This window comes from Mandrillus leucophaeus, unplaced genomic scaffold (genome assembly GCF_000951045.1).
Source record: "Mandrillus leucophaeus isolate KB7577 unplaced genomic scaffold, Mleu.le_1.0 Scaffold597, whole genome shotgun sequence".
In the NCBI taxonomy this organism is placed as follows: Eukaryota; Metazoa; Chordata; class Mammalia; order Primates; family Cercopithecidae; genus Mandrillus; species Mandrillus leucophaeus.
Genome location: NW_012106441.1, coordinates 1754598 through 1766187, shown reverse-complemented (window position 1 = coordinate 1766187; position 11590 = coordinate 1754598). Strand labels below are relative to the sequence as shown.

General features: G+C 39.9%; 1 pseudogene; it reads left to right on the top strand.

Moving 5' to 3' along the window:
• Positions 1–7472: 7472 nt before the first annotated feature.
• Positions 7473–11240, top strand: LOC105553464 (annotated as a pseudogene).
• Positions 11241–11590: the final 350 nt, after the last annotated feature.

Sequence of the window (11590 nt, the reverse complement as noted above, 5' to 3'; positions counted from 1 at the left end):
TTTAAAAATATTACTCTTGCCAGTGTGCTATTCAGGGTATCCCCAATAAATTTAATTTTGAGGAACGCTTAACATAGACCTCTCTGGATGCTAGACTTTAATCATAACTGCATAATATTCTCTTAAGGGAAAATTTATAAGAATTAAAATTCACAAGGTTTTTATTCCTGGGGATCAATGATGAGAAGCACAATTACAATCTTATTCAGGTTGCTATGCTATGTGTTCAGTAAAGTCATAGAAAGAATCAACAGGCAATTAGGGGCAAGAGGTATGCTATGGACTTAATATCTGTGTCACCCCAAAATTCATATGTTGAAGTCCTAATCCATAATGTGATGGAATAGATGTGGAGCCTTTGGAGGGGGGCCGTAATTAGGTTTAGATGAGGTCCTGAAGTTGGAGCCCCCATAATGAGATTGATGCCTTTGTACAGAGGAAGAGACCAGAGGCCTCTCCCTCTCCACCATGAGGACACAGCAAGAAAGCAGCCATCTGCAAACCAGGAAGAGAACCCTTACCAGAAATCAAACCCTGCTGGCACCTTGATCATGGACTTCCCACCTCCAGAACTGTGAGGAACAAATGTATGTTGTTTAAGTCACCCAGTGCATAGTATTTTGTAATAGCAGCCCTAGCAGATTAGGACAAGGTGAAACTCCAGCACTGAAGACAAGTCAGGCCCCATAAAAGCCACCATCAACTTCAGGTGGAATTGCCCCTAGTTCACACTAGAACCTATTAACATACATTGCTTTCTTAGCAGTGATTTTTGAACACTGGCTTACAAAAAAGCCTCAGTGTTACAGCAGTAGCAGAGAATGTGGCAGTAGTATACAATTTAATTTCCTTGAAATCCAGAAATGAAACATTCAGCCGTTCTTCTGCTTGACTTGGGCCAATGTGCCAGCTACTCTTAAAGTACCTGAGCAGTGAGGAAAAACAAAAAAATCTGGACTTATGAAGTCTCTTGAAAGATGTAAAAACAAACAAACAAAAAACCTATGTACATGTGTGTTTCATGTATGTATATACAGTCATGCACTGCATAATGACATTTTGGTCAATGATATACTACATATACAATGGTAGTCCCATAAGATTACAATGGAGTTGAAAAATTCCTGTTGCCCAGTGACTTTGCAGCCATCTCCAAGTCGTAGCACAATGCGTTACTCACATGTTTTTGGTGAGGCTGGTGTAAACAAACCTACTGTGCTTTCAGTCCTTTGAAAGTATAGCACATACAATTATGTGTAGTAGATAATAATGACAATAAGCAACTATGCTCCTGGTTTATGTATTTACTATGCTATACTTTTTATTGGTATTTTACCATGTACATCATCTACTTATCAAAAAATGTTAACTGTAAAACAGCTTCATGCAGGTCGTTCAGGAGGTATTCCAGAAGGTATTGTCATCATAGGGGATGACAGCTCCATGCGTGGTATTGCTCCTGAAGACCGTCCAGTGGCACAAAATGTGGAGGTGGGAGACAGTGATATTGATGATCCTGAACCCTATGTAAGCCTAGGCTGACGTATGTGTGTGGTCTTAGTTTTTAAGAAAATAAACAGAAAATTAAGTAAAAAAATTAAATAGAAGAAAATGTATAGAACGAAAACAAAAAGAAAGAAAATACTTTTGTATAGCTGTGCACTGTTTGAGTTTTAAGCTAAGTGTTATAAAAGCATCAAAAGTTTAAAAAATTAAAAATTTTATAAAGCAAAATACAGTAAGCTAAGGTTAATTTATTCTCAAAGAAAGAAAAATATCTTTTAGAAATTTAGTGTAGCCTAAGTGTACAGTGTTTATAGTCTACGGTAGTGTACAGTAATGTCCTAGGCCTTCACATTCACTCAACACTCATTCACTGACTCACCTAGAGCAACTTCCAGTCCTGCAAGCCATTCATAGTAAATATCCCATACAGATATACCACTTCTTATCTTTTTATTTTTCTCTTTTTTAAGACAAAGTCTCACTCTTGTCCCCAGGCTGGAGTGTAATGGCGTGATCTTGGCTCACTACAACCTCTGCCTCCCGGGTTCAAGCGATTCTCCTGCTTCAGCCTCCCAAGTAGCTGGGATTACAGGCACCTGCCACCACACTTGGCTAATTTTTGTATTTTTAGTAGAGACGGGGTTTCAATATGTTGGCCAGGCTGATCTCGAACTCCTGACGTCAGGTGATCCGCTCACCTTGACCTCCCAAAGTGCTGGGATTACAGGCATGAGCCACAGCCCTCAACTCACTTCTTATCTTTTATACTGTATTTTTTACTGAACCTTTTCTATGTTTGGCTATGTTTAGATACATCAATATTTCCCACTGTGTTACAACTGCCTACAGTATTCAGTACAGAAACATGCTGTACAGGTTTGAAGCCTAGGAGCAATAGGCTATGCCATATAACCTAGGTAATAGTGGGCTATACCATCTAGGTTTGTGAAAGTATATTCTATAATGTTCACACAACAACAAAATCACTGAAAGATGTATTTCTCAGAATGTATCCCCATCATTATCATTAAGTAACATACACAAATCTAGTTTGTTTGAAGATAACTTTTGCTAATTTAACCCTCAAATATAATGTTTTTATACAATGTCCAAGCACATAAGTATCATCATTTTGGAGATGGGAATAAATTACGTGATTATCAAGAATTTCTCCAACATAGCAACATAGCAACTATCACAGCTCTTGCTTAAATGATTGTCATATGTGACCATTAGCGTCCATGAAGTAGAATTGGTGAAGTGCTGAGTGTGGTAGGAGGGTGTTCGAAAGGAACTCTAGATCCTAGAGCAGTCCATCTTCTGGGTGAAGTCACCTGGCTTAGAGTAATCTTGACCGTATTCAAACCACACTTATCTGGTAATACTCTTTCGGCATTCCATGAAGAAAAGTATCACTGAAAGCAAAGCACCCACTGCCATGAGACAAACCAGTGCTTCAACCACAGTGGAAGAGAATGAAAATCCATCAAGGAAAAAGATGTGATGCCTACTAAGAAGGCATGAATCTAAAGTTCACAGATGTACAAGGTGTGCTCTGAGCAAGGTGACCCTTCTTAATCTCCAACCATTCTGTTCTAACACGTGCTAAAACCGCAACTGTATTCCTGTTGCAAGTAGGACCTATGTTGTTAAATGACAACAGTTTTCCACAAGGACTCACCTGGGTCTGGTTCTAGTTCTGGCTCCACCCAGACTAGATCATCTTAAGTTTTCCATGAAAATGTTGCCAGTGCTTAGAAAATAGGTAGCATAATAGTGAGGCTATAAAGAAAGAAAAGCCAAAAGAGTTCCCAGTTGCAGTATCTTCTCCTAGGGTTTGTCTAGGTTATGAGCCAAATAAATTGGAGGCCTCTAATTCAGAGAGCAGGAAATGAAGAGAGTTTGTTCCTCTAATAAAAATAGTATCAAATTCTTCCTGTGCATATTTTAAAAATAAATATTTTGCTTGCTTATGATGATTTAAGTGCCTTTCACCATATTCTTTTGGAACAACCCTTACCGTGAGCTCAGCCACCTTTGCACCAATAAACCCCAGTGCTCTGGCACACTGTGTTTTCTCAGAGTTTCAGTATGGGTGGCTAGGGAGCAATGCATCACTGGGTTCAATCTAGGGTAGGATCTACTAGTGCTGGTTGGAGCCCCAAGATTGGAGGTCACATTCTTTCAGCTTAGAAATGCTGTGGGCAAATCTCAAGGGGAGGGGCATCAAAGAATCACCCGGTGGGCGTTGATGCTTCTGAAATTCCCCATTCTCCACCAGCACAGTATAAAAGGAGTGAAGCCAAACCTTGGGGGAATATACCAGGGATCTGAATAAGTGCACAAATCTAGGTTCCCTGCCCATCAGCACTGTCAGAGCCACAAAGCAAGGTCTCACTGAATTCCAGCATTCCTTGGATGCCTTCTATGAGCCAGGGTAGATGCTGAGGAGAAAGACAAATGAGGAGTGATGGGGTGGGTCCCTAGCCACAAAAAGCTCACCACCTAAAAGATTTTCTCACATGTTTTGTTTAACAGTTTTATAGTTTTTTAGCTCTGACATTTAGATCTATGACCTATTGGGGTTAATTTCTGTTTATGATGTGATGTAAGGGTCGACGTTCACTTCTTTGTGCACACCTAGACAATTGCTTCAGTGCCATTTATTGAAGAAATCACCCTTTTTACATTGGATTGCCTTGATACCTTTTCTTAAATCAATTGACCATATATGCATGAGTCTATTTCTAGATTTTTCATTCTGTTCCATTGATTTTTTTTTTAACTTATAAAGAAAAGAGGTTTAATTGACTGACAGTTCCTACATGGCTGGGGAGGCCTCAGGAAACTTTCAATCATGGCAGAACAGGAAGCAGGCATGTCTTACATGGCAGCAGGCAAGAGAGAGCATGTGAAGGAGAAACTGTCAAACCATCAGATCTTGTGAGAATTCACTCACTATTCCGCATGAGAACAGCATGCGGAAACCACCCTCAAAATCAAATTGCCTCCCACCGGTTCCTTCCCTTGACACGTAAGGATTATGGGGATTACAATTTGAGATGAGATTTGGGTGGGAACACAGAGCCAAACCATATCATTCTGCTCCTGACCCCTCCCAAACATCACATTCTTTTTACGCTTCAAAACCAATCATGCCTTCCCAACGGTTCCCCCAAAGTCGTAATTCATTCCAACGTTAACCCAAAAGTCCAAGTCCAAAATATCATCTGAGACAAGGCAAGTTCCTTCTACCTAGGAGCCTGTAAAATAAAAAGCAAGTCAGTTACTTCCAGGATACGATGGGGTTACGGGCATTGGATAAATGCTCCCATTCCAAACAGGATATATGAGCCAAAACAGAGGGGCTACAGGCCCCATGCAAGTCTGAAATCCAGAAGGGCAGTCATTAATCTTTTGTTGTTCTTGTTGGAAGACAGAGTACTTCTTCTGTTGGAAGACAAGACTACACCATCTTAGTTACTGTAGCTTTATCGTAAGTCTTAAAATTAGGTTAAGTCTTCCAATTTTGTTTATCTTTTTCAAAATTATTCTGTTTTTTTCTAGATCCTTTGCATTTTCACATAAAGTTTATAATGATCTTGTCCAAAAAAAAAATTCTACTGGTATTTTGACTAGGTTTGAGTTTAATTTATGTCAATAGGGGAAAATTAACATCCTAATATTGACCATTGCTGTTTGTGAACATACAGAATTACTTTTCAGCTCCTATACCTGTATCTTCCATCTTTCTAAGTATTTTTCTGGGGCTTTGAAAACACAGTATCTCTAATAGACTCTGCTGTATAACATTCAGTATTCAGAAAATAAATTATGTGTAATAAATGCCAAAATTAATACTACCCAAGAAGTGGTGTGAAAATATATTATGTTTTTTAACAAGTAACAGAAAACTAAGGTTGTTTCTGTGCTGATATGCTTTTTTACCAAGAGATTTTTTTTGACTGATATGCTGTAAAGTCTTTATGTTTTTCTTCTCTTTAAATTGCATAAATAATTTGTCTAGTTTCACTTTTACTTGAAGGATATTCACCTTCATTTTCAGTCTTTCAGTCCCTAACAGGGTAGATCCTCTGCTTTAGCATAAACTGTTAGCAAAATTTGATCCCTGAATAGTAGAAAATGGTGAAAACCTCAAGACTCCACATCTAGATTCTTCCTCATGGATATAAGGAAAAAGTATCTCTCTTTGGATGCACTTCAGTATGACATATGGCTAGAATTTATATTCAACAGTCCGTGTAACATAGACCCTAAGAGTCAGAAAGGATACCCACCATAACTAGCCTAGAGAGCAATCTGTTGAAAACCAGTGAAAACTAAACTCTGTTAATAGATATTAGGACAGGTTTCCCTGTGCAAGCTCAAGTGCCTCATAGGAAAAGGCTGAACTTCCATGAAATTTTAATAGCTATGAAGTTGCTTCAACTGGCCACACTTCCACTTTCTGAATTCCTAGTAGCCTCAGGCAGTTCTTCCTGCTTCCCAGAGACCATCCTTGGAGTACCATCTCCCCACCCCCAGAACTGTTCCATGCTTCCAGTATTTCACTCCAACAAATCCTAAAACTACAGGCTTTCTGTGCTAAGAAGGATCTTAGAAACCATCTATTCCAATCCCCTTGTTTTACAAGCAGGAAAACAGCCCTAGGAGCATAAAATACTAGGCAGTGTCATATACCATATCATGCTAATGCAGAAATTGTAGTAGAACTCAAGTTCTCTGTCATTTGCTGACTTCAAGAGCTGTCACAGAATACGACATCATAGAAATTAGTTTTAGGTACTAATTATCCTGGGATAGCTCTATTTTTTTCTTTCTAATTACAGAATTGATGCACAAAAAATTATATTTTATAATTTTTAAATAATGTAAATTATATAAAAGTTACTTTGGGTCCCACAGTACCTTACTCCCCTCTGCTGATGTACTTTTATTCTCAGATTGGTGTGTATCTTTCTCCCTGTGCATTTATATATAGGTAACTTTTTTGCACAAGCAAATATTTGATTTAGCCATTTCTGTGAATATTTAGACATAAGGCACTAGCACTTCAGAAACTAATGCCAAATAGATTACATTTTTAAGTAGTGAACACTCTGGTGGTCACTGACATCTGCTGTTTAAATGTTTATGTATTTATTTATTTATTTTGAGACAGAGTTTCGCTCTTGTTGCCCAAGCGATTCTTCCACCTCAGCCTCCTGAGTAGCTGGGATTACAGGCGCCCACCACCACGCCTGGCTAATTTTTATATTTTTTGGTAGAGACAGGGTTTTGCCATGTTGGCCAGGCTGGTCTCAAGCTCCCAACCTCAGGTGATCAGCCCACCTCAAATTCCCAAAGTGCTGGGATTACAGACATGAGCCACCATGCCCAGCTAAATTTTTTTTTTTAGACGACAAATAAAAATTGTGTATATTTGTGAGGTATAATGTGATGTTTTAATATTATGTGTACATTGAACTTATGTTAATGGGGAGAAATTAAATTAAGCTAATTAACATATTCATCACCTCATTTTTTTTTGGTGAAAACATTTAAGATCTACTCCCTTAGCAATATTTTAGTATACAATACATTATTAAATATAATCAGCATGCCACATATAGATAATTTCACGTTTAAGAATTCCAATAAAATTTTGCTTTAATTTCTGCATATAATTTTGTTTTTAAGGTGTTGTATTAGTCTACTATCTAATCATGATAGTCTACTATCATGCTACTATAAGGACATACCCAAGTATGTGTAATTATAAATTACCTGACTATGGGTAATTTATAAAGGAAAGAGGTTTAATGAACTCACAGTTCCACTAGGCTGGGGAGGCCTCACAGTCATGGCAGAAGGCGAATGAGGAGCAAAGGTACATCTTATATGGCAGCTGTCAAGATAGTGTGTGCAGGGGAACTGCCCTTTATAAAACAATCAGATCCCTTTCCCCTGACTGGCAGCACGGCGGCCGCACAATGCCTGGAGATACTGTAAAGAACATGAACCAGCAGGAGTTCATCAGAGCTCTGGCAGCCTTTCTCAAAAAGTCTAGGAAGCTGAAAGTCCTTGGATGGGTGGATACCGTCAAGCTGACCAAGCACAAAGAGCTTCCTCCCTATGATGAAAACTGGTTCTACACATGAGCTGCTTCCACAGCACAGCACCTGTACCTACAGGGTGGTGCTGGGGTTGACTCCATGATCAAGATCTATGGGGGACATCAGAGTAAAAGCATCATGCCCAGCCACTTCAGCCAAGGCTCCAAGAGAATGGCCCACTGGGTCCTCCAAGCCCTGGAGGGGCTGAAAATGGTGGAAAAGGACCAAGACGGGGTTGCAAACTGACACCTCAGGGACAAGAGATCTGGACAGAATCACCAGGCAGGTGGTAGCTGCCAACAAGAAGCATTGGAACAGTACAGGAAAAATTCACCCCCATGATTCAATTACCTCCCATGACATGTGGGAATTACGGGAGCTACAATTCAAGATGAGATTTGAGTGGCGACACAGCCACACCATATCAGATGTTTTTAATCAAAAAATGTTGCCAAGTGCCATGGCTCAAGCCTGTAATCCCAGCACTTTGGGAGGCCGAGGCGGGCAGATTACTTGAGGTCAGGAGTTTGAGACCAGTGTGGCCAACATGGTGAAATCCTATCTCTACTAAAAATTAAAAAACTTGCCTGGTACGATGGCGAGTGTCTGTAATTCCAGCTATTCGGGAGGCTGAGGCAAGAGAAAAGCTTGAACCCGGAGGCAGAGGTTGCAGTGAGCCGAGATCCTGCCACTGCACTCCAGCCTGGGTGACAGAAAGACTCAGTCTCAAAAAAAAAAAAAAAGTTATAACTGCCTATTGTTGGTAAATTCAGTTTGCCTGTCTGTGTGGTGGCTTGCCATATTGGAAATCTGCCCCATTACCAAAGTGTGCCAGATGATCTGTTATCCACTCAACACTGTATCTTCCTCTTTCTATGCTCTGCTCACATCACAAGGGAGAAGCTCAGAAACACATTTCCCAGAATCCCCTATAACTATGGTTCTAAGTTAAATTTTGTTCATGAAAAGAACTCCCTCAAGACTCAGATGACAATAGAGAAGTTATTTTTCTCCAGCAGTTACTGCAGACATGTGGGCAAATGGAAGAAGACGGGAGCCTATAGCAGTTACTGAGAAAGCTCCTGAAAATCACCTGCTGCCCAACTTGTAAAAAGCCTCATGAAGAGCAAGGATATGAATGAAAGACTATTTGAAAGACAGAAATTCCAACGATTTTTCTGGACACAGGTTAATTCCTGGATCAAGTGAGGCTGTCATCACCGACGTCCCATTGTCTAGTTGTCTCTCCCAATCCATCTTTAGATTCTCTTTTCTTAAAGTTTGTTTTGATTCAATGTCCTTTCAGTTAATCTTGGGGCAGCACTGTAAATCCCATTCTGGTATTTTCTTAGGGATATTGCTGAGGGCACTGTTTCCTATATAAAGAGTCATTGAGAAATTTCTTTCAGAAATAATAGCTGAAGGAAATATTTGCAGAGATAAGAGACTGGTGGATTAATCAATTAACAAGTCACTTTGGTTAGTAGGAAAACCAGAGTTAAACTTTCACTCAATTTTCAGAAACTGTGTAGGTTTCAATGGCTCATCTGTATAGCATCTTCCTGGGTTTTTACCTTCTATATTAATTTGTTCTTTTTCTGCCCACATTTTTAGATTTATTTATACCTTCCCATTTCATTATGTATACACTGGTATTTTTCCTAACTTGCCTAATTAAATACATATTTTAAAAATAAGTTTTAAAAAAAAATACATGTCCATCTGGACATGGTGGTTGACACCTGTAATCCCAGCACATTGGGAGGCCATGGTGGTGGGCAGGGGTGGGTGGTGGGATGGCTTGAGTCCAGGAGTTTGAAACCAGCCTGGGCAACATGGCAAAACCTCTTATCTACATTGTGTACAAAAATTAGCTGGGCGTGGTGGCATGCACCTTTAGTCCCAGCTACTCAGGAGGCTGAGGTGGGAGGATCAACTGTGCGCCCAGGAGGTTAAGGTTGCAGTGAGCCAAAATCATACCACTGCAGTCCAGTGCAGGCAAGAGAGTGAGACCCTGTCTCAAAAACACATAAACAAACAAACAAATAAAGAATACAAGAAGACCAAGCTTCCTCAGACCTCATCAGCCTGCAGGTGCAAGGGATGACTTGAACAATAGCTAAAAGGTTACTGGTTTATAGTCCCATTTTTTAATAAAAGTCCTTGGGTTCCTATAAAACTTGCCTTCTCTACCCCCCCACCAACCAAATGTTTCTGGAAGTCCTCAGTGGGTGTTTCACATGCACACCCATCTGTTCTATCAGGCATCACCATGGTAGCTGAACTTCATAGATATGTATTTCTTCCCTCAAGTAACAGTCCTAGATGAGTGCTCATGTCAGCAGGGCAACTCATCTCTTTGTCGTCATTCAGGATCCTAAGCTGATGCTACTCTGTCATTTTCAACATGTGACTTCCAAGGTTGCCCTGAGTGTCAACATTCCAATCAAGTGAAGACAGTAAAACGTTTCCTTTTAATTTAAAGGCATAGAAAAACATGTGTGAGAAATTTTTATGAGTCAAGCCTGTACGTGGAATACATCATTTATGCTCACAAACCACTGGAGAGAACTTAGTCACATGGCCATATGCAACTACAAGGGAGGCTGGGAAATGTAGTGTGCTCATATATCAGGAAGAAGAGAAGGGATTCTGGTAGATAGCTAGTGGTTTCCTCCACAATATATCTTCTTCTAGTCTTTTTGCAATATTGTTTCCACAAAATTATGATCATATTGCATTCTGCTATATTCATTTAAAATTATATTCAGCATCATTTCCCTGTCATAAAATTGTCTTCAAAAACCATTTTAAAAATAATATATTATTTCATCTCATATATACCAGAACTTACTTACCTACTCTCCTCCTGTTGGATATTTACCTTCTTTCCAATTTTTAGTTTAATAAATGAAGCTGAAATTTGAATATTACATGTCCGTTTTTTGTTTTTTGGGTTTTTTTTTTTTGAGACGTAATCTCACTCTGTTGCCTAGGCTGGAGTGCAGTGGCACAATCTCAGTGCACAGGAACCTCCGCCTCCTGGGTTCATGCAGTTCTCCTGCCTCAGCCTCCTGAGTAGCTGGGAGTACAGGCGCACACCACTACACCCGGCTAATTTTGTATTTTTGGTAGAGATGGGGTTTCACCACATTGGTCAGACTGGTCTTAAACTCCTGACCTCGTGATCCGCCCACCTCGCCCTCCCAAAGTGCTGGGATTATAGGCATGAGCCACTGTACCTGGCCTACATATCAGTTTTTAGCAGCTTCCCTAAAACTTTTCTTAGGATGGATTCCTGCAAGTGGAAGTATAGGGACAAAGGATATATACATGTAAAAAGGCTGTTTAATTTCTGTTCCATTTGGTGAATGGAGTGGCAGGGATTGAGGGGATGAGCTAGGCCTGTTTAGTCACACTGGGGTATAGAGTAGGAGATTTCTCTTTTCAACCATCAACGCTCTAGGTTTCAGGGGCCCCACCTGGAAGGCTCTCACCAATGCTGATCTGAAGGGCATCTATGCAGATCCTCAGCACAGACTATGTGTAATATTCACTCAAATGAAAACTGAATGGTCCACAGACACGCTTTGCTCCCAAATGATTCCTGGATGTTAGCAATAGATATACTCAATCTACTATAGGCTGGAGCCCACTCCATTCCTACCCACAAAATCTCTCCAGGTCCTACTGTGCCTTGACCTTGCCATATACATTTTCAAGGATTTTTCAAATTTGGGGAAATTTGCATTTTACTTACCAGTTGAGCATCCCAAACTCAAAAATTCAAAATCCAAAATGCTCCAATGAGCATTTGCCTTGGATGTCTCTTGTCAGTACTGGAAAAGTTGCAGCTTTTGGAGCATTTCAGATTTTAAATTTTCAGATTTGGGATGCTCAACCTGTCCTTGTAAGCTGCTTCAAACTCCCTTTCCAATGCATTGGTCTACAAATAAGTAAATAAGAAA